The 26655-nt window shown below is 48.2% G+C and overlaps 1 protein-coding gene across 1 annotated transcript in view; it reads right to left on the bottom strand.

The window, feature by feature from the left end:
• Nucleotides 1–9946, bottom strand: part of LOC121551464 (glucagon receptor-like) — a 161921-nt gene extending 151975 nt beyond the window's left edge. The window contains exon 1 of the mRNA XM_041864145.2: nucleotides 9669–9946. The gene's annotated coding sequence lies outside the window, so the exon portion shown is untranslated. The remainder of the gene's footprint in view (nucleotides 1–9668) is intronic.
• Nucleotides 9947–26655: the final 16709 nt, after the last annotated feature.

Here is a 26655-nt window from a genome sequence, read left to right on the forward strand (position 1 = left end):
TTAGACCATATTACAATATTCAGTTTCCCCATCACTAATTCATGGAGCGAAGTTGTGTACATCATGGTCATGCAGCTGTTTAAAACAGGAACGTACATCTCTGACGCCACACACAACATATGTGGTATAGTGGTGGCAATGAATACCTTACAGTGATTACCTGAGTTTACCTAAGAAAGCCTCAATGAACACATTACCTTAATGACCTGAAAAGTTGACCTATTAAAGCTCATGAATATATTACCTATTGAAGAAGCAGAAGCTGAATCAGAAGAAGCAGAAGCAGAAGCAGAAGCAGAAGAAGAAGAAGAAGAAGAAGAAGAAGAAGAAGAAGCAGAAGAAGAAGAAGAAGAAGAAGAAGAAGAAGAAGAAGAAGAAGAAGAAGAAGAAGAAGAAGAAGAAGAAGAAGAAGAAGAAGAAGAAGAAGAAGAAGAAGAAGAAGAAGAAGAAGAAGAAGAAGAAGAAGAAGAAGAAGAAGAAGAAGAAGAAGAAGCTGAAGAAGCAGAAGCTGAAGAAGAAGAAGCTGAAAAATAAGAAGTTGAAGAAGCAGAAGCTGAAGAAGAAGCTGAAGAAGAAGCTGAAGTGTCCAGCAGGTGCAATAACCTGATAAGCATTGTCACTAGCTATTTTTAAATTGTTCAGTGATTTTTTTTGTCGACATTTGGAAAGTTTGCATAGAAAATAAATGCAACTATTGCCTGCTACGGTGCGTTTCCATTTAACTATCTTGTGTCGATATAAACAGCTGGACGTAATGAAGTCACACCTAAAAAAATAGAAACTAATTCGCAAAAACCTACAGTGTCAAATAAAAATGTAGTGGTTGAAGTGTTTCCATTACCCATTTAGGAAAATTGTGCATTAATAAAATGGCGACAGACTGTATGCCCTCCCACCTATCTGTTTCATGTGTCAGGTAGCCCGTGGAAGCCAGCATGGATACAATGCAATAATTGAATAATATTTGCCATATTCTAATAATTCTCATTTACCAACATATCTCCACGATCTGTGCTGGTTCAAATCCCTGAGCCGACTAGGTGAAAAATCTTCCCTTGAGCAAGGCACTTAACCCTAGTTCATCCTGTAAGTCGCTCTGAATAAGAGCATTCACTAAAATGTAAAAGGAAGGTGAAGCAAGTCAGGCATTCTTGAAAGTCAGACTGGATAATGAAGGAAACCACCAAAGGACAAAACTTCGGCATACCTTGGGCCCTCTGGTCCCAACAGGAAACCACCACAGGATAAAACCTGGGCATACAGTGGATCCTCTGGTCCCAACAGGAAACCACCACAGGACAAAACCTTGGCATACAGTGGATCCTCTGGTCCCAACAGGAAACCACCACAGGATAAAACCTGGGCATACAGTGGATCCTCTGGTCCCAACAGGAAACCACCACAGGATAAAACCTGGGCATACAGTGGATCCTCTGGTCCCAACAGGAAACCACCACAGGACAAAACCTTGGCATACAGTGGATCCTCTGGTCCCAACAGGAAAACACCACAGGATAAAACCTGGGCATACAGTGGATCCTCTGGTCCCAACAGGAAACCACCACAGGACAAAACCTTGGCATACAGTGGATCCTCTGGTCCCAACAGGAAAACACCACAGGACAAAACCTGGGCATACAGTGGATCCTCTGGTCCCAACAGGAAACCACCACAGGACAAAACCTGGGCATACAGTGGTCCTGCTGGTCCCAACAGGAAACCACCACAGGACAAAACCTTGGCATACAGTGGATCCTCTGGTCCCAACAGGAAAACACCACAGGACAAAACCTGGGCATACAGTGGTCCTGCTGGTCCCAACAGAAAACCACCACAGGACAAAACCTTGGCATACAGTGGATCCTCTGGTCCCAACAGGAAAACACCACAGGACAAAACCTTGGCATACAGTGGATCCTCTGGTCCCAACAGAAAACCACCACAGGACAAAACCTTGGCATACAGTGGATCCTCTGGTCCCAACAGGAAAACACCACAGGACAAAACCTTGGCATACAGTGGATCCTCTGGTCCCAACAGGAAAACACCACAGGACAAAACCTTGGCATACAATGGATCCTCTGGTCCCAACAGGAAAACCACCACAGGACAAAACCTTGGTATACATTTGACCCTCACCACAACTAGTCAAGCTATAACCTGGAACCCCCAGGGAAACCACGACGACTAGTCAAGCTCTAACCTGGAACCCACAGGGGAACCACCCACCACCATGACTAGTGAAACTCTATCCTGGAACCCACAGGGAAACCACCCACCACAACGACTAGTCAAGCTATAACCTGGAACCCACAGGGAAACCACCCACCACAATGACTAGTCAAGCTCTAACCTGGAACCCACAGGGAAACTACCCACCACAACGACTAGTCAAGCTATAACCTGGAACCCACAGGGAAACCACTCACCACGACTAGTCAAGCTCTAACCTGGAAACCACAGGGGGAAATGAAACCAGGAAGTCCCAGGGACAGTAGGAGAAGGTGTGTGGAGGCAGAATTTAGAGATGCAGGAACAGCCTTGAAAGAAGCAGAGAAAACACTGAGCCCAGTGAAGAAAGTTTGTGAATTGTAAGGGATCGGGGGTTGGCTGGGTCTAGACAGAGTCTGACACTTCCCCGATCTACAGAGAGGGGGAGTCATCAGACTCGATCTGGTTCACCTGAGTTCTGAGCACACCTGTCCGTAATTAGGGTAGGATATATAGGTGTGCTCAGAGGTTCAGTCGGTGCGAGGTATTGTTCCTTTGTGACTTGCTAAGCGTTTTGTTCCGAGAGAGAGAGAGAGTTTGTTGTTTTGATTACCCTGTGTATCCGACCTGTGCCTTGTGTTTGACTCCCCGAATTGCTTAATCCTCTGCTTGTCTACCCCAGTGATTACCGTGCTCTGATCCTGTGCCTGTGCCCTCGACTACGACTAAGCCCGCTCCTTTGGTACCTCTGCCTGTCTATGCCTTGCCCGGTTTTGACCACAGCCCGCCCGACCACGATTAAGCTATACCCTTGTCTGTACTCTAATAAAGCATCGCTATTCTGCGATTGGATCTTACCACTCTGTCCGAGTATTCATTACAGAATACCTCGCCATTACCATGGATCCAGCGGAATTACAGAGGCGATGGGAGATACAGGAGAAACGGATGGATGAACTCCTACAGCTACTCCACGCTGGTGCGGCTGAAGACACCACACCGAGCACGGTCAGTCCTCGTCATGCACCTCCGATTTCTCTACCTACAAGGTACGACGGGGAACCTGGCAAATGTCAGGGGTTTCTACTCCAGATGTCCCTGTATCTGTCATATAATCGTACTATGTTTTCCGATGACCGTAGCAGGGTGGATTTCATGATTTCTCTGCTAACGGGAAGCGCACTGGATTGGGCTACTGCGCTTTGGGCAGCTGAGGTCCCCGAGCTGAATGCGGAAGTTCAGTTCAAGAGACTGTTTCAAGAGGTGTTCGACCACCCAGTATCTGGGCGTAGTGTGGGAGACCAACTGTGCGAACTTCAGCAGGGCCGTCGCACAGTAGCCGACTACGCTTTAGAGTTCTGTACTATAGCAGCCGGTAGCGGATGGAGCGAGACTGCTTTGCTCACAGTTTTCCGAAGAGGGCTGCGCAAGGACGTACAGACTGAGTTGGCTTGTCGAGGAGATATCACTGCGCTACATGAGTTTATCAAAATAGCCATTTCTATTGATAATCTTATAGTGCAACACAAGGCATCCACAGTTCGGGAGCCCTCGATCACTGGTCCTATGCAATCGACAGAGCGGAGGAGAGAATCTGAGGAGGAACCTATGCAACTGGGACGGTCACCTCTACAAGGGTCGGTGAGACAACAACGTCGGCAAGACGGACTATGCCTGTATTGTGGTCAGTCGGGTCATTTCGTTTGTCAATGTCCGGTACGACCTAACCATACCCCAGGATATCGCCTCGGAACTGCCAAACCGGTGAGTGAGACTCCCGTTTTGAACATTACATCTAGACAACTGTATGTACCTGTTACCTTATCTGTCGGAGAGAAAGTGCGCAGGTTGGAAGGACTTATTGATTCCGGAGCGGCGGCCAGCTTTCTGGATATGGGTCTTGCTGAGGAGTTGGGAGTTCAACTTATCCCAATTCAACCTCCCCTGCGAGTCAACGCGCTAGACGGTGAGCCCATGGGCACTGGGTTCATTACGCACCGTACCGGGGAGATCAAGTTACAAGTGGGCTCTCTGCACCATGAGAACATCATTCTGTTCGTCATCTCCGCTCCACGGGAGCCGCTAGTCCTCGGCCACCCCTGGCTCGTTACCCATGATCCGGTCATCTCCTGGAAATCTGGCGATATCACGGCTTGGAGTGAGGTATGTAGGGCTGAGTGCCTCATTTTACCTTGCAAAACGTCTACTGTGGAGGATGCGAAGTGTGCGGTGTCTACTGTTGTTCCTACAGAGTACCAGGATTACGCGCCAGTGTTCTCCAAGGAGAGGGCTACCGTGTTACCACCGCATCGGGCCTGGGATTGTGCAATTGATCTGCTATCCGGGGCTACACCCCCTCGCGGACGAATCTACCCTTTGTCACAGCCGGAACGGGAATCAATGGGCAAGTATATTGACGAGGCACTTCAGCAAGGGGCCATTCGCCCATCTACGTCTCCAGCGGCATCCAGTTTTTTCTTTGTTAAGAAAAAGGATGGCGGACGCGCCCTTGTATAGACTATCGAGGTTTGAACGATATCACCATTAAAAATCGTTACCCCCTTTCTTTGATTCCAGCAGCCCTCGAGCAGGTGGGGCAGGCCTCCATCTACAGTAAACTGGACCTCAGGAGTGCGTACAATCTGGTGCGCATTAGAGAGGGGGATGAATGGAAGACCGCCTTCATCACCCATCGAGGACATTATGAATATTGTGTCATGCCCTATGGACTTACTAACGCGCCCTCGGTGTTCCAGGCGTTCATGAATGACATTTTTAGGGACTTGATTGATCGTATCGTCATAGTGTACATTGATGACATCCTAATTTACTCTAACTCTCTGAGTGAACATGTGTCCCATGTACGACAGGTTCTGGACCGACTCCGCCAACACTCTCTGTTCGTGAAGGCCGAGAAGAGTGAGTTCCATGTCACGACGATTTCCTTCCTTGGGGCCATACTCACTCCCGACGGGGTAAGACTGGATGAATCCAAGGTACAAGCGGTACGAGACTGGCCTCAACCCCAGACGGTGAAAGAGCTTCAGAGATTCTTGGGGTTTGCCAATTACTATAGACGGTTCGTGCGTAATTTCAGCACCACCGCAGCTCCCCTGTCGGCGATGACCAGCCACAAGGGGCGTGGTCTGAAATGGACGGAGGGGGCAGTGCGGGCTTTTGAGACATTGAAACAACGATTTACCACCGTCCCCATTTTATGTCAGCCGGATCCTACCTTGCCGTTCATCGTGGAGGTGGACGCCTCGGAGGTTGGAGTTGGAGCCGTGCTATCCCAGCGCCAAGGTGAGCCTCCCAAATCACGACCCTGTGCTTTTTTTTCGAAGAAGCTGAATCCGGCCGAGCAGAACTACGACGTGGGAAATCGTGAATTACTGGCGGTGAAGTTAGCGCTGGAGGAGTGGAGACATTGGCTGGAGGGAGCAGCTCATCCGTTCCAAGTGCTCACGGACCACCGCAATCTGGAGTATCTTCACAGTGCTAAACGACTGAACTCCCGACAGGCAAGGTGGTCTTTGTTCTTCAACCGTTTTCAATTCACTGTCTCTTATATTCCCGGGTCCAAGAATTGTAAGGCGGACGCGCTTTCCCGACGGTTCGAGCGCGCGGACAGACCGGTTGAACCAGAACCTATCCTCCCCATGAGTTGCCGTGCTGGTCCGGTGAGGTGGGCTATCGATGACACGATTCAGGAGAGCCTACAAGCGGAACCAGCCCCTCCAGAAACCCCGGTGTCGAAGGTGTTTGTACCAGCTCCGCTTCGACCTCAACTGATGGAATGGTGCCACACGTCGCTAGGATCTGGTCATCCCGGAATCACTTGAACTACCCGACTCATCAGTCGAAAATACTGGTGGGATTCCCTCACAGATGACGTCCGAGAATACGTATTATCCTGCCCAGTATGTGCTCAGTCCAAGGCGCCTCGAGCACTACCGGAGGGTAAGCTGATGCCATTGCCAACTCCTCAACGACCCTGGTCGCACATTGCGATGGACTTTGTTACCGACCTACCAGAATCAGAGGGCCATACGGTAATTCTCGTGGTCATCGATCGATTCTCAAAGATGTGTCGGTTAGTACCCATGACCCGTTTACCTAACGCCACTCAGATGGCGGAGACTATATTTAACCAGGTGTTCCGGCAGTTTGGTGTTCCAGAGGATATTGTTTCCGACCGGGGACCCCAGTTCGTATCCCGGGTTTGGAAGGCCTTCTGCGAACGCTTGGGCATCTCGGTGAGCCTCACCTTCGGATATCATCCCCAGGCCAATGGGCAGACAGAACGGCTCAACCAGGAAATTGGGAAGTATCTACGGCAACAATGTTCGTGGCAGCCGCAAGAGTGGAGCCGATTCCTGCCTTGGGTAGAGTATGCTCAGAACTCACTCATTCACACCTCCCTACGTCTAACGCCCTTTCAGTGTGTTCTAGGGTATCAACCACCCCTGTTCCCGTGGGATACCGCACCCGGGATGGTACCGGCGGTGGACGAGTGGTTCCGTCGGAGTGCGCAGGTCTGGGAGACGGCCCATCAACATCTCAGTCAAGCCTCACAGCAGCAAAAGACCTATGCCGACCGACGCCGGAGACCTACTCCCACTTATCAAACCGGGCAACGAGTGTGGCTGTCTACCCGAGACCTGCGGTTCCGACGGAGCTGCATGAAGCTCCAACCCAGGTACATTGGTCCCTTCAAAGTACAGAGACGTATTAACCCTGTCACCTACCGTCTGTTACTCCCTCGACAATACAGGATAAACCCAACGTTCCACGTCTCCCTGTTGAAACCTGTCCATTATAGCCCGATGTATCCACCAATCGCTCAACAACCTACTACACCACCTTTGGAGGATGAACAGGACACCACCTATACAGTCCACGAGATACTGGAGTCAAGACGGAGACGAGGGGGCATCGAATATCTCGTGGACTGGGAGGGATATGGACCGGAGGAACGGTCCTGGGTTCCTGCTAAGGACATACTAGACCCCGCTCTCAAGGCCACTTTCCACGCTGAACACCCAGATCATCCCGGACCCCGACCCAGAGGAAGACCACCCGGTAGAGGTAGAAGGCCGTCAGGAGCCGGCCCTGGGGAGGGGGGATACTGTAAGGGATCGGGGGGTTGGCTGGGTCTAGACAGAGTCTGACACTTCCCGATCTACAGAGAGGGGGAGTCATCAGACTCGATCTGGTTCACCTGAGTTCTGAGCACACCTGTCCGTAATTAGGGTAGGATATATAGGTGTGCTCAGAGGTTCAGTCGGTGCGAGGTATTGTTCCTTTGTGACTTGCTAAGCGTTTTGTTCCGAGAGAGAGAGAGAGTTTGTTGTTTTGATTACCCTGTGTATCCGACCTGTGCCTTGTGTTTGACTCCCCGAATTGCTTAATCCTCTGCTTGTCTACCCCAGTGATTACCGTGCTCTGATCCTGTGCCTGTGCCCTCGACTACGACTAAGCCCGCTCCTTTGGTACCTCTGCCTGTCTATGCCTTGCCCGGTTTTGACCACAGCCCGCCCGACCACGATTAAGCTATACCCTTGTCTGTACTCTAATAAAGCATCGCTATTCTGCGATTGGATCTTACCACTCTGTCCGAGTATTCATTACATGAATGACCCAAGTCAGACATTTAGAATAAAATGTGGAGCGGAGCTTTATATTAACTCGATGACATCACGTTCCTCGCGTACCTTCAACATTATTCCGCAATATTCATTTATTCGAAAAACAGTTTCCATAATTATTTGTCGCAATAAAAGAAAGCTCGAACATTTTTAAATCCACCCATCAAAAGGATGAAAATGTTGTCGATCTTTAGAAAAGTTATCTTATATCTGCCATTTCCATTAATCATACACATGTCGCAATACATTTTTTTTCGACATTGCTTTTGTTGAATAAACCTGGGTCATGGAAACCAGCCTACTGACAGTCAGCAACCCAATAGCTAATAGAAAAGACACAGAAAACAATCAACCACAGTCACTTTGTTAGGCAAATATTGATTCATGAAAAGAATATATACTCTGTAGCCTTAAGATTGCGCTTTGAACTGACAGAGATTTCTAGAAGGTTCTGAACTTCTGATCGATTATGGATCAACGTGCACTCTCGCGCTTTCACTCGCCTCCAGCTCATGCCAGGGACAAATATTTAAAATTTTCTGGAACAGATACTGCTGTAAAAGAGCGTGAAAACCGAAAAGTAAACACTATTCTGTAGGCTACAATTACAATCATAGACATTGTCCATTGTAGCACGAACAAGTGAAGCAAAACTGGAAAATATGGTTAGGCCTATGCATTAGGTAAATTCAGCACCCAGCCCTATTTACACACTCATAAAGAATGATATATATATATATATATATATATATATATATATATATATATATATATACATCTCACATTCATCTCTCCACAGCATAACCAGTATCAAACAGCTGGTAATATTGTTTGTTTTAACTTTATAATCTGAGTTTCTAATAAATATAGCAGATACGTTTTATACAACTTCTTATGAAAGATTTTATATTTTCTTTTTAAATACTTTATATGATTAGCACGTTTTATAATAAAAACGTGTTGCATTCCTCCTATTTAGTGACAAATGCTTGCCTACATATAGTTGGAAAGGACAGTTATAAAGTCTATGTCAGAACAAAGCCTACACAAGAATCCTCCTCAGTTGAACAAAAATGTAACTTTAAAAACTATTATAGACAGCCTTGTTTCAACAAGTATCCTTTCCTCCCATACATTCAACCCAACAACACTAATTATTACAGCAGTAATATTTAGCCAGAGTACAGGCTACCACTGCAGGCTGAGAATTTTGTTTCACTCTATTTCTCAGGTGGACACCCCCAGGCTACATCACAATCCCATGCCCCCAGAAGACAAGGGGGCAGAGCCCACTGCCAGCTGAGGGTTCCGGCAGTCAGCAGCAAAATGCCAATCATGTCAAAGCCCTAAGAACCCACTCTCTCTCCAGGCGTTTACATTTGTTGGATGACATGAAAATAGAGCTCTCTCTCTCTCTCTCTCTCTCTATCTCTCTCTCTCTATGTGTCGACATTAAATAAATATAACGCAATAAACCAGGCATTGCGTAAAACAGATGTGTTGTCAGTGAAACACTGTGACCCTTTGAGCTGAGAATAAATAACTTTTAGTGAAGCTAAATGTTATTGCAACATAATCTCGAAGTTTTTGTAATGCACGTAGCTACTCAAAATAAAACATACAAAGCCCATAACCACCACGCGTAAAACGTACTATAAAACTACCATTATCGCCATTAGGCTATAATTTCCAAACTGCAGCATTACAATTTAAAAAGCACACTCTCACATTATAGTTACAACAGGGTAGTTTAGTGGGCTAGCCTACCTTTGGCAGCATCGATCTCCTCTCGCTAGTGGGATAGCCTACCTTTGGCAGCATCGACCTCCTTTCGCTGTTTCCTATCACCGGTCATCTTCTGAGGAACCGCTGGTAAACCGACTATATCCTGCCGAACAGACTGCGCTCATAATCCAACTTTCAAAAAGAGAGAGAGAGGGAATACAAAATAACGGTAAAGTCTTCTAGAACCGACAGTAATGACTACAGAGTTTGAAGCGGATGTTTGATGTAGTTCTAGTCTCAGAATTCGATTCCGAGGAGCGGAGGAGACATCGACCTGCGCGCGTTTGGGTGCAATGAGAGGAGAGCCACACAGTCAGTGCGCGCGGCGCAGAGATTTGTCAGTTTTGCACCCCTGTGACGTCAAACAGAAGGAGCCTCGACTCTGTAGCTGCTTATTAGCCACCAAAGATGATCAAGATAAAAACGATGCACACAGCTATGTCCCTCATATTCCGTTTTCACGACTGTACTTCTTAGCAACTTGGAGGCGCAAAACAAAGTATGTTGCAAAATATGTTAGGCTACCACAGGTGTAGGATCTTAATTTGAGCCAGTTTGCTACATCAGGGAAATAATCATGCAGCAACAGGAAATGTAAATTAATATGTGGGATTATAGTTAATGGACATTTTTGTAGGGATTGATAGGCCTACATTTTTCATAAGTGAAAATCAAGTCTGTAATTTCCACTTTGTAATTTCAAACTTATGAAGCCTTTTTAAACCACAAATACACTACAAGTTTTACATTTATTGCATTGCAGGAAAGTTCTCCTGCAACAGGTTGTTCAAATAAGATCCTACATCTGTACGTGTAAGTGTAGGACAGGGCTCTCCAACCCTCACCTGATTCAGTTAAACCAGCTAATTATTAGAATCAGGTGAGATAGATTAGGGTTGGATTTAAAACCTACAGGAGGGTAGCTCTCCAGGAACAGGGTTGTAGTTAAAACCTACAGGAAGGTAGCTCTCCAGGAACAGGGTTGTAGTTAAAACCTACAGGGGTTTCTCTCCAGGAACAGGGTTGGAGTTAAAACCTACAGGAGGGTAGCTCTCCAGGAACAGGGTTGGAGTTAAAACCTACAGGAAGGTAGCTCTCCAGGAACAGGGTTGGAGTTAAAACCTACAGGAGGGTAGCTCTCCAGGAACAGGGTTGGAGTTAAAACCTACAGGAGGGCTGCTCTCCAGGAACGGGGTTGGAGTTGAAACCTACAGGAGGGTAGCTCTCCAGGAACAGGGTTGTAGTTAAAACCTACAGGAAGGTAGCTCTCCAGGAACAGGGTTGTAGTTAAAACCTACAGGAAGGTAGTTCTCCAGGAACAGGGTTGTAGTTAAAACCTACAGGAAGGTAGCTCTCCAGGAACAGGGTTGTAGTTAAAACCTACAGGAAGGTTGCTCTCCAGGAACAGGGTTGTAGTTAAAACCTACAGGAAGGTAGCTCTCCAGGAACAGGGTTGTAGTTAAAACCTACAGGAGGGCTGCTCTCCAGGAACGGGGTTGGAGTTGAAACCTACAGGAGGGCTGCTCTCCAGGAACAGGGTTGTAGTTAAAACCTACAGGAAGGTAGTTCTCCAGGAACAGGGTTGTAGTTAAAACCTACAGGAAGGTAGCTCTCCAGGAACAGGGTTGGAGTTAAAACCTACAGGAAGGTAGCTCTCCAGGAACAGGGTTGGAGTTAAAACCTACAGGGGCGAAATGAGTGGAATGGTATCAAATGCATAGTTTCCATGGTTTCCAGGTGTTTGATGCCATTCCATTTGCGCCGTTCCAGACATTATTATGAGCCGTTCTCCCAACAGCAGCCTCCTGTGACACACGTTGGAAAGTGTTGGAACTTCTACTGACCGCAGGTGTAACAAACAACAACAGAAGGAATGAATGAATGAAATGTTATTTTGGTGTCAAATCGCCAGTTGGCAACCCATCCCTTAAGGGATAATTGACACATAAACAAACATTACTATAATTCACAGTGATAATTCAGTGAAAATTAAATGATAATTTACAGTGACAATTCAATGATAATTCACAGTGATAATTCAATGATCATTCAAAGTGATAATTCCTAGTGATAGTTCAGTGATAATTTGCAGTGATAATTCAATGATAATTCAAAGTGATAATTTGCAGTGATAATTCATTGATATTTCACAGTGATAATTCTTCCAGTGTTCTGCGCAATGTGCACCAGCATAAAGAATAACAAATAAATCAGTAAGTAATAGTATATAAGGTTATCCAAGCATTAATAATAACCCTGGAGCAGTAAAATAAACAAATACAGATAAATAAAGAACTAAAAATGAAACGGAAGGCATTTAAACCCGGTCTGACACACAAAGCAGATTAAAGTGTGAGGTGTGTAGGCCCACACACAGTCTATATAAACTGAACAAAAATATAAACGCAACATGCAATAATTTAATAGATTGTACTGAGTTACAGTTCATATAAGGAAATCAGTCAATTGAAATAAATAAATTAGGCCCTAATCTATGGATTTCACATGACTGGGAATACAGATATGCATCTGTTGGTCACAGATACCTTTACAAAAAAGGGAGGGGTGTGGATCAGGAAACCAGTCAAGGGGCCTCCCGAGTGGCGCAGCGGTCTAAGGCACTGCATCGCAGTGTTGCATCGTCACTTCAGCCTGGCGTTTGATCCCAGGCTGTCAGTTCAGCCTGGGGTTCGATCCCAGCCTGTGTCACAACCGGCCGTGACCAGGAGTTCCATAGGGCGGCGCACAATTGGCCGAGCGTCGTCCTGGTTAGGGGAGGGTTTGGCTGGGGGGGGGGGGCTTTACTTGGCTCATCGCGCTCTAGCAACTCCTTGTGGCGGGCTGGGCGCCTGCAGGCTGACTTAGGTCGTCAGTTGAACGGTGTTTCCCCCGACACATTGGTGCAGCTGGCTTCCGGGTTAAGCGAATGGGTGTTAAGAAGCGCGGCTTGGCAGGTCATGTTTCAGAGGACGCATGACTCGACCTTCGCCTCTCCTGAGCCCGTTGGGGAGTTGCAGCGATGAGACAAGATTGTAATCACAAAATTGGAGAGAAAAAGGCGGTACAAAAATAAAGAATAATAATTCCCCCCTTTGCCTCATGCAGCGAGACACATCTCCTTCGCATAGAGTGGATCAGGCTGTTGATTGTGGCCTGTGGAATGTTATCCCACTCCTCTTCAATGGCTGTGCAAAGTTGCTGGATATTGGCGGGAATTGGAACACGCTGTCGTACTCGTCGATCCAGAGCATCCCAAACTGCTCAATGGGTGACATGTCTGGTGATGCCACATAATGCCAGGGTATATCTGGGGGGCTTTCTCCTCATGGCTCAGCCACATAATGCCAGGGTATATCTGGGAGGCTTTCTCCTCATGGCTCAGCCACATAATGCCAGGGTATATCTGGGGGGCTTTCTCCTCATGGCTCAGCCACATAATGCCAGGGTATATCTGGTGGGCTTTCTCCTCATGGCTCAGCCACATAATGCCAGGGTATATCTGGTGGGCTTTCTCCTCATGGCTCAGCCACATAATGCCAGGGTATATCTGGAGGTCTTTCTGGAATAAGAACAGGCGTATATCTGGTAGAAAGGGAAACAGAGGATCAAATGAATTTTATTATCTTATCATTATTGTAATGACACACACACACACACACACTTACAGGTTATCGCTTTAATATAATTTATAAGAAGCTCACAGCTCACAGCACTTAGTTTCTCGTCACAGCCTCAACATTAAATTATCTGGTTTGTGTTCTGGCTGCCCAGAGTTCACAGCATTTAGCACACTGAGCTCCATTAATCAATCAATCAATCAACCAAATGTTATTTATAAAGCCCTTTTTACATCAGCAGATGCCACAAAGTGCTATACAGAAACCAAGCCTAAAAAACCAAACAGCAAGCAACGCATTACTCCACAAAGCAGCAGCAGCTCCATCACTCCACAAAGCAGCGGTAATAGTGATTCCCGCGTGTTTGTGTGTGTGAGTGCGTAAACCCAGCCTAGTTGGCAGGTCAGCTATTCTTCCCAGTGACTGCAGTGTGCCATGCTTAACATGGCCCTTCATTTATTATCAACTCTTTGTTGTGCTAAACCTGCCACTGTCTAAAATCGGTTACATATTTGGCCTTCATGGAGTTTGGGTTTGCAGTCACTACTTGTGTGTACCAAATGGCACCCTGTTCCCCATATAGTGCCCTACTTGGCTACCCCTATGGGCCCAGGTCAAAAGTAGTGCACTAAATGGGGAATAGGGTTCCATTTGGGACGCAAACGACATTACATAAGAGGAGGCTGAACACAAGAGGGTAGTTAGTTAGAGGACAGAGAAAGTTGCGTGTGCCGAGGCACTACAATAATATTCTTATTTGGGAGAAGACACTTTCATCCAAAGCGACTTGCAGTACGGTAAGAGCATATCCATTGTTAGTATGTGATCCCTACAGGAATTGAACCCACAACCTTGGCTATTGCTAGCACCATGATCTTACTAACTGAGCCACATACGACCATGTACAGTCAAAAATCCTTAACAGAATCCTATAACATCACACATGACTTTTCCACGGTTACCAAATTCCTGAACCTTACCGTTTACATGGTTGCTACAGCCACCGTTCTTCACTGCTTCCGTAAACACCATTTAACATCACTGCTTTAGTCTCAGCCTTGTATCGGCCCCTTGACCCCTACCTAACCACATGGCTCTGGGCCTGTATTCACAAAATGATCTAGGATCAGGTCCCACCTGTCCCTGTAGTCTTATTCATTATGATCTGAAAGGCTAAACTGATCTTAGATCAGTACTTCTACTCTAAAATGTTTCATACGAGCCCAGGTCCCCTCTGTCCATGTCATCTTATTAATTTGATCTAAAAGGGAAAAATGATCCTAGATCAGCACTTAGAATGCTTTATAACTACTTCTTGATTTCCAAGATGGCGTAGCAGTGCGGTCGCTTTTATTTTTCGTCCTGTGTAAATATCCCGTTTCTTGTTTTTTGTCTATATTTCTCAATTTTTTACTTTCATTCTTTAACTAAATATACTTTCCTGCAACCCGCCTCACCCAACGTGGAAAGGATTCTATTATTTCTTTATAACTTTCATCAAGAACCGTAAGCTGAAAATAGTGGCTACCTGTTATTAGTCACCGTTAGCGTCTTCACCATTGTCCGTGGCCTACACTATCCACCAGCCAGCTCTAGCTAGCCTGGACAATTCGTCGGCCAGTCTGCACAGCGTGCTATCGACCCAGCGTGCTATCGACCCAGAGCTTATTGGACTTTCTGCCGGAATCACTGGACCCTAGCGCCGGATCATCACAACCAGCTAGCTAGCTGCAACCTGTTGTTGGCTGATTACCATTGCCCTATAGCAAGCACCAGTTAGCCTTGAGCTAGCCTCAGGCCCATCTCCCGGCTATCTACCTCTCTGTCAACCGGACGGGACCTCCTAGTGTTGACACTGAGCCCCGCCCGATCCAACACGACTGGTTTGCCGACGAAATAGTCTGATGTGGTTTCAACAGGCTTCCCGTTGCGGCGACCACGAAGATCCATCTGCCACCCCCGGCCCGCTAGCACACGCAAACCACAACTGTGCTCCCTGCTAGCTGTGCTGAAGCACCAATTTGAACTGCTCTCGGACTCACATATTGCTGTTCACTGGACCTTATGATCACTCAGCTGCACAGCTGATGCCTGCTGGACTGTTCCTTTACACGGTACTCTGTCCTGTTTATTCTGTTTAGTCTTAGCCCAAACGTTATCGCTATTTCCAGTTGTGTCTTAGCTCTCTCTAATAACACATGTGACTGCTTTATGCCTCTCTCCCATGTCAATTATGCCTTGCCTATTGCTGTTTGGGTTAGTTCTTATTATACAATTTCAATGTAGAACCCCTAGTCCCTCTCAAACTGCCTCATATAGTTCCTTTGTTCCTCCCCCCATACACGCCGAGACCGGCTCAATCGATGCCTCCAATGACGCTATCTCTTTCATTGTTACCCAACGCTTAGGGTTACCTGAACTGTACTCATATCCTTCCATATCCTTTTCTGTACATAATGCCCTGAATCTTTTCTACAACGCCCGGAGAACTGCCCCCTTTATTCTATGTACCCAACGCACTAGAAGACCAGTTCTTAAAGCCTTTAGTCGTATCCTTATTCTAGTCCTCCTCTGTTCCTCTGGTGATGTAGAGGCTAACCCAGGCCCTGCAGCCCCCAGTATCACTCCTACTCCCCAGGAGCTATCATTTGTTGACTTCTGTAACCGTAAAAGTCTTGGTTTTCTGCACATAAATATCAGAAGCCTCCTTCCTAAGCTTGAGTTATTCACTGCGTTAGCACACTCCGCCAACCCTGATGTTCTAGCAGTGTCTGAATCCTGGCTTAGGAAGGCCACCAAAAATTCTGAAATTTCCATCCCCAACTATAACATTTTCCGTCTAGATAGAACTGCCAAAGGGGGGTGGAGTTGCAATCTACTGTAGAGATAGCCTGCAGAGCTCCATCATACTATCCAGGTCTGTGCCCAAACAGTTTGAGCTTCTACTTCTAAAAATCCACCTTTCCAGAAATAAATCTCTCACTGTTGCCGCTTGCTACAGACCCCCTCAGCCCCCAGCTGTGCCCTGGACACCATATGTGAATTGATTGCCCCCCATCTATCCTCAGAGTTCGTACTGCTTGGTGACCTAAATTGGGATATGCTTAACACCCCGGCCATCCTACAATCTAAACTAGATGCCCTCAATCTCACACAAATTATCAACGAACCTACCAGGTACAACCCTAAATCCGTAAACATGGGTACCCTCATAGATATCATCCTGACTAACTTACCCTCTAAATACACCTCCGCTGTCTTCAACCAGGATCTCAGCGATCACTGCCTTATTGCCTGCGTCCGTAACGGGTCCGCGGTCAAACGACCACCCCTCATCACTGTCAAACGCTCCCAAAAACACTTCAGCGAGCAGGCCTTCCTAATTGACCTGGCCCAGGTATCCTGGATGGATATAGATCTCATTCCGTCAGTAGAGGATGCCTGGTTGTTCTTTAAAAGTAATTTCCTCTCAATCTTAAATAGACATGCCCCATTCAAAAATACAGAACTAAGAACAGATATAGCCCCTGGTTCTCCTCAGACTTGACTGCCCTTGACCAGCACAAAAACATCCTGTGGCGTACTGCATTAGCATCAAATAGCCCCCGTGATATGCAACTTTTCAGGGAAGTTAGGAACCAATATACACAAGCAGTTAGGAAAGCAAAGGCTAACTTTTTTCAAACAGAAATTTGCATCCTGTAGCACTAACTCCAAAAAGTTTTGGGACACTGTAAAGTCCATGGAAAATAAGAGCACTTCCTCCCAGCTGCCCACTGCACTGAGGCTAGGAAACACTATCACCACCGATAAATCTACAATAATCGAGAATTTCAACAAGCATTTTGCTACGGCTGGCCATGCTTTCCACCTGGCTACCACTACCCCGGCCACCAGCTCTGCACCCTCCGCTGCAACTTGCCCATGCCCCCCGCTTCTCCTTCACACAAATCCAGACAGCTGATGTTCTAAAAGAGTTGCAAAATCTGGACCCCTACAAATCATCTGGGCTAGACAATCTGGACCCTTTCTTTCTAAAACTAGCCGCGAAATTGTCGCAACCCCTATTACTAGCCTGTTCAACCTCTCTTTCGTAACGTCTGAGATCCCCAGAGATTGGAAAGCTGCCGCGGTCATCCCCCTCTTCAAAGGGGGTGACACTCTAGATCCAAACTGTTACAGACCCATATCCATCCTGCCCTGCCTTTCAAAAGTTTTTGAAAGCCAAGTCAACAAACAGATCACCGACCATTTCGAATCCCACCGTACCTTCTCCGCTATGCAATCCGGTTTCCGAGCTGGTCATGGGTGCACTTCAGCCACGCTCAAGGTCCTAAATGATATTATAACCGCGATCGATAATAGACAGTACTGTGCAGCCGTTTTCATTGACCTGGCCAAGGCTTTCGACTCTGTCAACCACCGCATTCTTATTGGCAGACTAAATAGCCTTGGTTTCTCAAATGACTGCCTCGCCTGGTTCACCAACTACTTCTCAGATAGAGTTCAATGTGTCAAATCGGAGGGCCTGTTGTCTGGACCTATGGCAGTCTCTATGGGGGTGCCACAGGGTTCAATTCTTGGGCCAACTCTTTTCTCTGTGTATATCAATGACGTCGCTCTTGCTGCTGGTGACTCTCAGATCCACCTCTACGCAGACGACACCATTTTGTATACATCTGGCCCTTCATTGGACACTGTGTTAACAAACCTCCAAACGAGCTTCAATTCCATACAACACTCCTTCAGTAGCCTCCAACTGCTCTTAAACACTAGTAAAACTAAATGCATGCTCTTCAACCGAACGCTGCTTGCACCCGCCCACCCGACTAGAATCACTACTCTAGACGGGTCTGACCTAGAGTATGTGGACAACTACAAATATCTAGGTGTCTGGTTAGACTGTAAACTCTCCTTCCAGACTCACATTAAGAATCTCCAATCCAAAGTTAAATCTAGAATCGGTTTCCTATTTCGCAACAAAGCCTCCTTCACTCATGCTGCCAAACATGCCCTCGTAAAACTGACTATCCTACCGATCCTTGACTTCGGCGATGTCATTTACAAAATAGCCTCCAACACTCTACTCAGCAAATTGGATGTTGTCTATCACAGTGCCATCCGTTTTGTCTCCAAAGCCCCATATAATACCCACCACTGTGACCTGTACGCTCTTGTTGGCTGGTCCTCACTACATATTCGTCGCCAAACCCACTGGCTCCAGGCCATCTATAAATCACTGCTAGGCAAATCCCGCCTTATCTTAGCTCATTGGTCACCATAGCAACACCCACCCGTAGTCCGCGCTCCAGCGGGTATATCTCACTGGTCATCCCCAAAGCCAACACCTCCTTTGGCCGCAATTCCTTCCAGTTCTCTGCTGCCAATGACTGGAACAAATTGCAAAAATCTCTGAAGCTGGAGACACTTATCTCCCTCACTAACTTTAAGCATCAGTTGTCAGAGCACCTTACCGATCACTGCACCTGTACACAGCCCATCTGAAATTAGCCCACCCAACTACCTCATCCCTATATTGTTATTTATTTTGCTCATTTGTACCCAGTATCTCTATTTGCACATAATCTCTTGCACATCATTCCAGTGTTAATACTAAATTGTAATTATTTTGCACTATAGCCTATTTTATTGCCTTACCTCCATAACTTGCTAAATTTGCACACTGTATATTAATTGTATTTCTGTTGTATTTTTGACTTTGTTTTGTTTTACCCCATATGTAACTGTGTTGTTGTTTTTATCGCACTGCTTTGCTTTATCTTGGCCAGGTCGCAGTTGTAAATGAGAACTTGTTCTCAACTGGTTTACCTGGTTAAATAAAGGTGAAATAAAATAAATAAATAAAAACCCTGACCTCTGACCCCTGTTCCCTACTCAACCCCTCTGCCCTGGATGAGACCAGCCTGTTGCTCCCTGCAGTGTCATTAGTCTGATGATGTTCACATATGTTCTTTCATTTCATCTCACTCCCTGTGCGGATGCGTTCTGATGCTCCCATTACATTACCGTCTGTGACCAGACCGTCTCACACTGTCCAACAGACCCTAGAGGAACGGGGGGATTGAAGCATGCCTCCTTACTCACTTTCCCCTTTGCCTTAGAGAGCCATGAAAATGAAGGGAGCTTGAACTTTACCCCTCCGCACCCCTCACCCTCACCATCCTTCCCTCAACAGCCACCTTCATCTCTCTTCATGCATGTCCCCCCTTTACCCAAACCCTAAAGGAAGGGGTCTTGACCCAAACCTCTCCTTCCCTGAGTAGTCACCCAATGTTCCTCTTCGCCGCTCCACCCCTCCGTCCTTGTGTCTCCTCCTTTCACCCCTCCTTGTCCCCCAACTCCCCTCTGCCTTGGAGCATATCTGAAATGTCAAGCTGAAATAAACTATTTTGTTCCACGACTCACTGAACCTCATGTTATGTGTGACTGACTTCTGACTGGGTGGAAATTAAGTGTTTTAATTAATTACTGCAAAGAATATAATCCTGAGGTTACAGAAGGGGGATAGCCTAGAATCCAAATTGATATGTGAAGGGATACCAGTTTCCAATCCTAACCTTTAACTATTAGTGTGGAAAATGCTAAACTGTCCCAAGATAAGCTTTAAGGGGCAACTTCACCCTACACCAAGTGAAACAATGGTGAGCGTTCAATCTGGTTTAACCAGACTGAGGGGGGAGCTGAGAACAGAATCCATCTGGCATTTAATGACTGGTGCATTAACCAGACTATGGGAGGGAGCTGAGAACAGAATCCATCTGGTATTTAATGACTGGTGCTTTAACCAGACTGTGGGGGGAGCTGAGAACAGAATCCATCTGGTATTTAATGACTGGTGCTGTCAAGGTCTGATGTGGATGCGGTGGTGGAGTCAAGCGCAGGACACAGAGGAATAGTCAAGACGACTTTACTAATACCTCTCAAGGTACACACAAATAAACAGCCTCCAAAAACACAAGAGGCGTAACAAAATACGCGAGTGCGTAAAACCCACAAAAGCCAAGGTCACAGAACCTATACATACACGACAGGCGACAATAACACACAAAATGCAAACCTAACACAGGGGAACTTATAGGAGACATAATCAAGACAGAATACGAGACAGGTGCACCAACTAGACATAACCAAACAAACATCGAAAACATCAAGCGGTAGTAGCTAGTACTCCGGGGACGACGAACGCCGAAGCCTGCCCGAGCAAGGAGGAGGAGCAGCCTCGGCGGTCTCCGTGACAGTACCCCCCCTTGACGCGCGGCACCAGCCGTGCGCCGACCCCGGCCTCGGGGACGGCCAGGAGGACGCGGAGCAGGACGCGTAGGATGACTCCGGTGGAACTCCGTCAGGAGGGAGGGATCTAAAATGTCCCTCCTAGGCACCCAGCACCGTTCCTCCGGTCCGTACCCCTCCCACTCCACGAGATACTGCAGACCCCCCATCCGATGTCTTGAATCCACGATGGACCGGACTGAGTACGCCGGAGCCCCCTCAATGTCCAGTGGGGGCGGAGGAGTCTCCCGTATCTCACTGTCCTGGAGTGGACCAGCTACCACCGGCCTGAGGAGAGACACATGGAACGAGGGGTTAATGCGATAATCATTAGGCAGTTGTAACCTGTAACAAACCTCGTTCAATCTCCTCAGGACTTTAAATGGCCCCACAAACCGCCGACCCAGCTTCCGGCAGGGCAGGCGAAGCGGCAGGTTTCGAGTCGAGAGCCAGACCCGGTCTCCTGGTGCATACACCGGAGCCTCACTGCGGTGGCGATCGGCGCTGGCCTTTTGCCACCTGATGGCACGCTGCAAATGAACGTGCGCAACATTCCACGTCTCCTCCGAGCGCCGGAACCACTCATCCACCGCAGGGGCCTCGATCTGGCTCTGATGCCAAGGTGCCAGAACCGGCTGGTAACCTAACACACACTGGAAAGGTGTCAGGTTAGTAGATGAATGACGGAGGGAGTTCTGGGCTATCTCTGCCCAGGGAATATATCCCGACCACTCCCCCTGCCGGTCCTGGCAATATGATCTCAGAAACCTACCCACATCCTGGTTCACTCTCTCCACCTGCCCATTACTCTCAGGGTGGAAACCCGAGGTAAGGCTAACCGAGACCCCCAAGCGTTCCATGAACGCCCTCCAGACTCTAGAGGTGAATTGGGGACCCCAATCAGACACTATATCCTCGGGGACCCCGTAGTGCCGGAAGACGTGGGTAAACAAAGCCTCAGCAGTCTTTAGGGCAGTAGGGAGACCTGGCATTGGGATGAGACGACAGGCCTTAGAGAACCAATCCACAACGACCAGAATAGTGGTATTCCCCTGGGAGGGGGGAAGGTCCGTGACAAAGTCTACCGAGAGGTGAGACCACGGCCGTTGTGGAACGGGTAGGGGTTGTAACTTCCCCCTGGGCAGGTGTCTAGGCGCCTTACACTGAGCGCACACCGAGCAGGAGGAGACATAAACCCTCATGTCCTTAGCCAATGTTGGCCACCAGTACTTGTCACTAAGGCAGTGCACTGTCCGGCCGATACCAGGGTGTCCAGAGGAGGGTGACGTATGGGCCCAATATATGAGACGATCACGAATCTCGAGCGGAACGTACGTCCGCACCACCGGACAATCTGGAGGAGTAGGGTCGGTGCGCAACGCCCGCTCGATCTCCGCATCGACCTCCCACAACACCGGTGCCACCAGACAAGACTCCGGCAGTATGGGCGTGGGCTCAATGGACCTCTCCTCTGCATCATATCGCCGGGACAGGGCGTCTGCCTTACCGTTCTGGGACCCTGGGATGTAAGTGAGCTTAAACGCAAACCGGGCCAGAAACATGGTCCACCTAGCCTGACGAGGGTTCAGTCTCCTAGCTGCCCGGATGTACTCCAGGTTACGATGGTCAGTCAGAATGAGAAAAGGGTGTTGAGCCCCCTCAAGCCAATGCCTCCACACCTTTAGGGCTTGAACCACGGCGAGCAGCTCCCTGTCCCCCACGTCATAATTACGTTCCGCCGGGCTGAGCTTCTTAGAGTAAAAAGTGCAGGGCCGGAGTTTAGGGGGGGTGCCTGAGCGTTGAGACAGTACAGCCCCAATACCGGCCTCTGACGCGTCCACCTCCACCTGGAACGCTAAAGCGGGATCCGGATGCGCCAGCACCGGCGCAGAGGTGAACAGGTACTTCAGTTTACCAAACGCCCTGTCCGCCTCAGCGGACCACTGCAAACGCACCGGGCCCCCCTTCAGCAGGGAGGTGATGGGAGCTGCCACCTGTCCAAAACCCTGGATAAACCTCCGGTAGTAATTGGCAAAACCCAAAAACTGCTCCACTTCCTTAACCGTGGTTGGAGTCGGCCAATTACGCACGGCTGAAACGCGGTCAATCTCCATCTCCACCCCTGACGCTGACAATCGATGGCCCAGGAAGGAGATGGACTCCTGGAAAAACAGACATTTCTCTGCCTTGACATACAAGTCATGCTCCAACAGCCTACCCAACACTCGACGCACCAGGGCTACATGCTCGGCTCGTGTAGAAGAGTAAACTAGTATGTCGTCAATATACACTACTACACCCTGCCCATGCAAATCCCGGAAGATCTCGTCCACAAAGGATTGGAAGACTGAAGGAGCATTCATTAACCCGTATGGCATGATGAGATACTCGTAGTGACCCGAGGTGGTACTAAATGCTGTCTTCCATTCATCTCCCTCCCTAATGCGCACCAAGTTGTAGGCGCTCCTGAGATGATTCCGTCATACTCGCAATCAGAGGGAGTGGATAACTGTATTTCACAGTGATCTGATTGAGACTACGGTAATCAATACACGGGCGCAACCCTCCTTCCTTCTTCTTCACAAAAAAGAAACTCGAGGACGCAGGGGAAGTGGAGGGCCGTATGTATCCCTGTCTCAGAGACTCGGCTATGTATGTCTCCATAGCCACCTTCTCCTCTTGAGACAGAGGATACACATGACTACGCGAAAGTGCAGCACCTGCCTGGAGGTCTATCGCACAATCCCCCTGTCTATGAGGTGGCAATCGCGTCGCCCTAGTCTTGCTAAACACTAGTGCCAAATCATCATACTCAGGAGGAATGTGCAGTGCGGGCAATTGGTTCGGACTCTCCACCGTGGTCGCCCCTACGGAAACACCTAGACATCACCCAACACACTGGGCAGACCATTCCTTGAGAGCCCTCTGTTGCCACGAAATGGTGGGGTCATGGGCGATTAACCAAGGAAGCCCCAGCACCACAGGATACGCAGGAGAGTCGATCAGATATAACTGAATGATCTCCTCATGACCCTCCTGAGCCTTCATCCTTAGTGGCGCTGTGACCTCCCTAATCAACCCAGATCCCAACGGACGGCTATCTAAGGCATGAATCGGGAAAGGCACATCTACGGGTCGGAGGGGAATCCCTAACTTAACACAAAAATTACGATCAATAAAATTCCCAGCTGCGCCTGAATCGACTAGCGCCTTATGCTGGGAATGAGATGCAACCTGGGGGAATACTACAGGTATACACATGTGACCAACAGAGAGCTCTGGGTGAGTTGGGCGCCTACTCACCTGGAATGACTCCCCAGTGCGTGACCTGTTGCCTCGATCCCCTGGAGACCCTCCCCAGCACCGAACCGCAGTGTGTCCTCTACGGCCACAGTTGGTGCAGGGGACGGTCTCCCTCCAGATCTCTCTCCTCCTCTCTCTAGTGCCAGCACCCCCCGAGCTCCATAGGGCTCGGCTCGGAGGTGCTGGGGGATGGAATGGACGGCCCCAACTCCGGACGTCCGCGGGTAGCCAGCAGGGTATCCAGACGGATTGACATGTCCACCAACTGGTTGAAGGTTAAATTGGTGTCCCTGCAGGCCAACTCTCGTCGAACGTCCTCTCGCAGGCTGCACCGATAGTGGTCGATGAGGGCCCTCTCATTCCACCCCGCATCTGCCGCTAGAGTCCGGAAGTCCAGGGCGAACTCCTGTGCGCTCCTCTTCCCCTGTCGGAGGTAGAACAGACGCTCCCCCGCCGCTTTACCCTCTGAAGGATGATCGAACTCCGTGTAGCTGATGGTGGCGGCGTCTATTCCCCTCCATTCGGCATTGGCCCACTCCAAAGCCTTGCCGGAGAGACAGGAGATGAGGGCAGAAACGCTCTCGTATCCCGAGGGCGCCGGGTGTATGGTTGCCAGGTAGAGCTCCACCTGAAGGAGGAACCCCTGACACCCGGCTGCGGTGCCATCATATGCCCTCGGGAGCGAGGGCCGAATCCCACTGGACTCCGGAGCTGGTATGATGGGGCTGGCCGATGGTGGTGGTACGGTAGGAGGAGGTGTGGGCAAGCCTCCTCTCTCCAATCGGCGCAGGGTGTTCATGACTTCTTGCATTGCGGCGCCGAGTCGGTGGATCATGGCGTCCTGGCTGCTGACCCGCTCCTCCAGTGACTCGGTCACCGCCGCTGCTGCTCCTGCTGACTCCATAGGTGGTGTGTTATTCTGTCAAGGTCTGATGTGGATGCGGTGGTGGAGTCAAGCGCAGGACACAGAGGAATAGTCAAGACGACTTTACTAATATCTCTCAAGGTACACACAAATAAACAGCCTCCAAAAACACAAGAGGCTAAACAAAATACGCGAGTGCGTAAAACCCACAAAAGCCAAGGTCACAGAACCTATACATACACGACAGGCGACAATAACACACAAAATGCAAACCTAACACAGGGGAACTTATAGGAGACATAATCAAGACAGAATACGAGACAGGTGCACCAACTAGACATAACCAAACAAACATCGAAAACATCAAGCGGTAGTAGCTAGTACTCCGGGACGACGAACGCCGAAGCCTGCCCCGAGCAAGGAGGAGGAGCAGCCTCGGCGGTCTCCGTGACAGGTGCTTTGACCAGTCTGTGGGAGGGAGCTGAGAACAGAATCCAATTGGTATTTAATGACTGGTACATTAATCAGGTTGTGGGGGGAGCTGCGAACAGAATCAATCTGGTATTTAATGACTGGTGCTTTAACCACACTATTGGGGGAGCTGAGAACAGAATTCATCTGGTATTTAAAGACTGGTACATTAATCAGGTTGTGGGGGGAGTTGCAAACAGAAAACATCTGGTATTTAATGACTGGTGCTTTAATCAGGTTGTGGGGGGAGCTGAGAACAGAATCCATTTGGTATTTAATGACTGGTGCTTTAACCAGACTGTGGGGGGAGCTGAGAACAGAATCCATCTGGTATTTAATGACTGGTGCTTTAACCAGACTGTGGGGGGAGCTGAGAACAGAATCCATCTGGTATTTAATGACTGGTGCTTTAACCAGACTGTGGGGGGAGCTGAGAACAGAATCCATCTGGTATTTAATGACTGGTACTTTAACCAGACTGTGGGTGGAGCTGAGAACCGAATCCATCTGGTATTTAAAGACTGGTACATTAATCAGGTTGTGGGGGGAATGCAAACAGAAAACATCTGGTGTTTAATGACTGGTGCTTTAATCAGGTTGTGGGGGGAGCTGAGAACAGAATCCATTTGGTATTTAATGACTGGTGCTTTAACCAGCCTGTGGGGGGGGAGCTGAGAACAGAATCCATCTGGTATTTAAAGACTTGTACTTTAATCAGGTTGTGGGGGGAGCAGAGAATAGAATCCATCTGGTATTTAATAAATGGTACTTAAACCAGACTGTGGGGGGAGCTGAGAACAGAATCTATCTGGTATTTAATGACTGGTGCTATAACCAGACTATTTGGGGAGCTGAGAACAGAATCCATCTGGTATTTAATGACTGGTGCTATAACAAGACTATTTGGGGAGCTGAGAACAGAATCCATCTGGTATTTAAAGACTGGTACTTTAATCAGGTTGTGGGGGGAGCATACAAAAAAATCCATCTGGTATTTAATGACTGGTGCTTTAACCAGACTATTGGGGGTGCTGAGAACAGAATCCATCTGGTATGTAAAGACTGGTACATTAATCGGGTTATGGGGGGAGCTGAGAACAGAATACATCTGGTATTTAATGACTGGTGCTATAACCAGACTATTTGGGGAGCTGAGAACAGAATCCATCTGGTATTTAAAGACTGGTACTTTAATCAGGTTGTGGGGGGAGCTGAGAACAGAATCCATCTGGTATTTAATGACTGGTGCTTTAACCAGACTGTGGAGGGAGCTGAGAACAGAATCCATATAGTATTTAATGACTGGTACTTTAATCAGGTTGTGGGGGGAGCTGAGAACAGAATCCATCTGGTATTTAATGACTAGTGCTTTAACCAGACTGTGGGGAGAGTTGAGAACAGAATCCATCTGGTATTTAATGACTGGTACTTTAATCAGGTTGTGGGGGGAGCTGAGAACAGAATC

The sequence above is a fragment of the Coregonus clupeaformis genome, chromosome 35, assembly GCF_020615455.1.
Source record: "Coregonus clupeaformis isolate EN_2021a chromosome 35, ASM2061545v1, whole genome shotgun sequence".
NCBI classification, from domain to species: domain Eukaryota; kingdom Metazoa; phylum Chordata; class Actinopteri; order Salmoniformes; family Salmonidae; genus Coregonus; species Coregonus clupeaformis.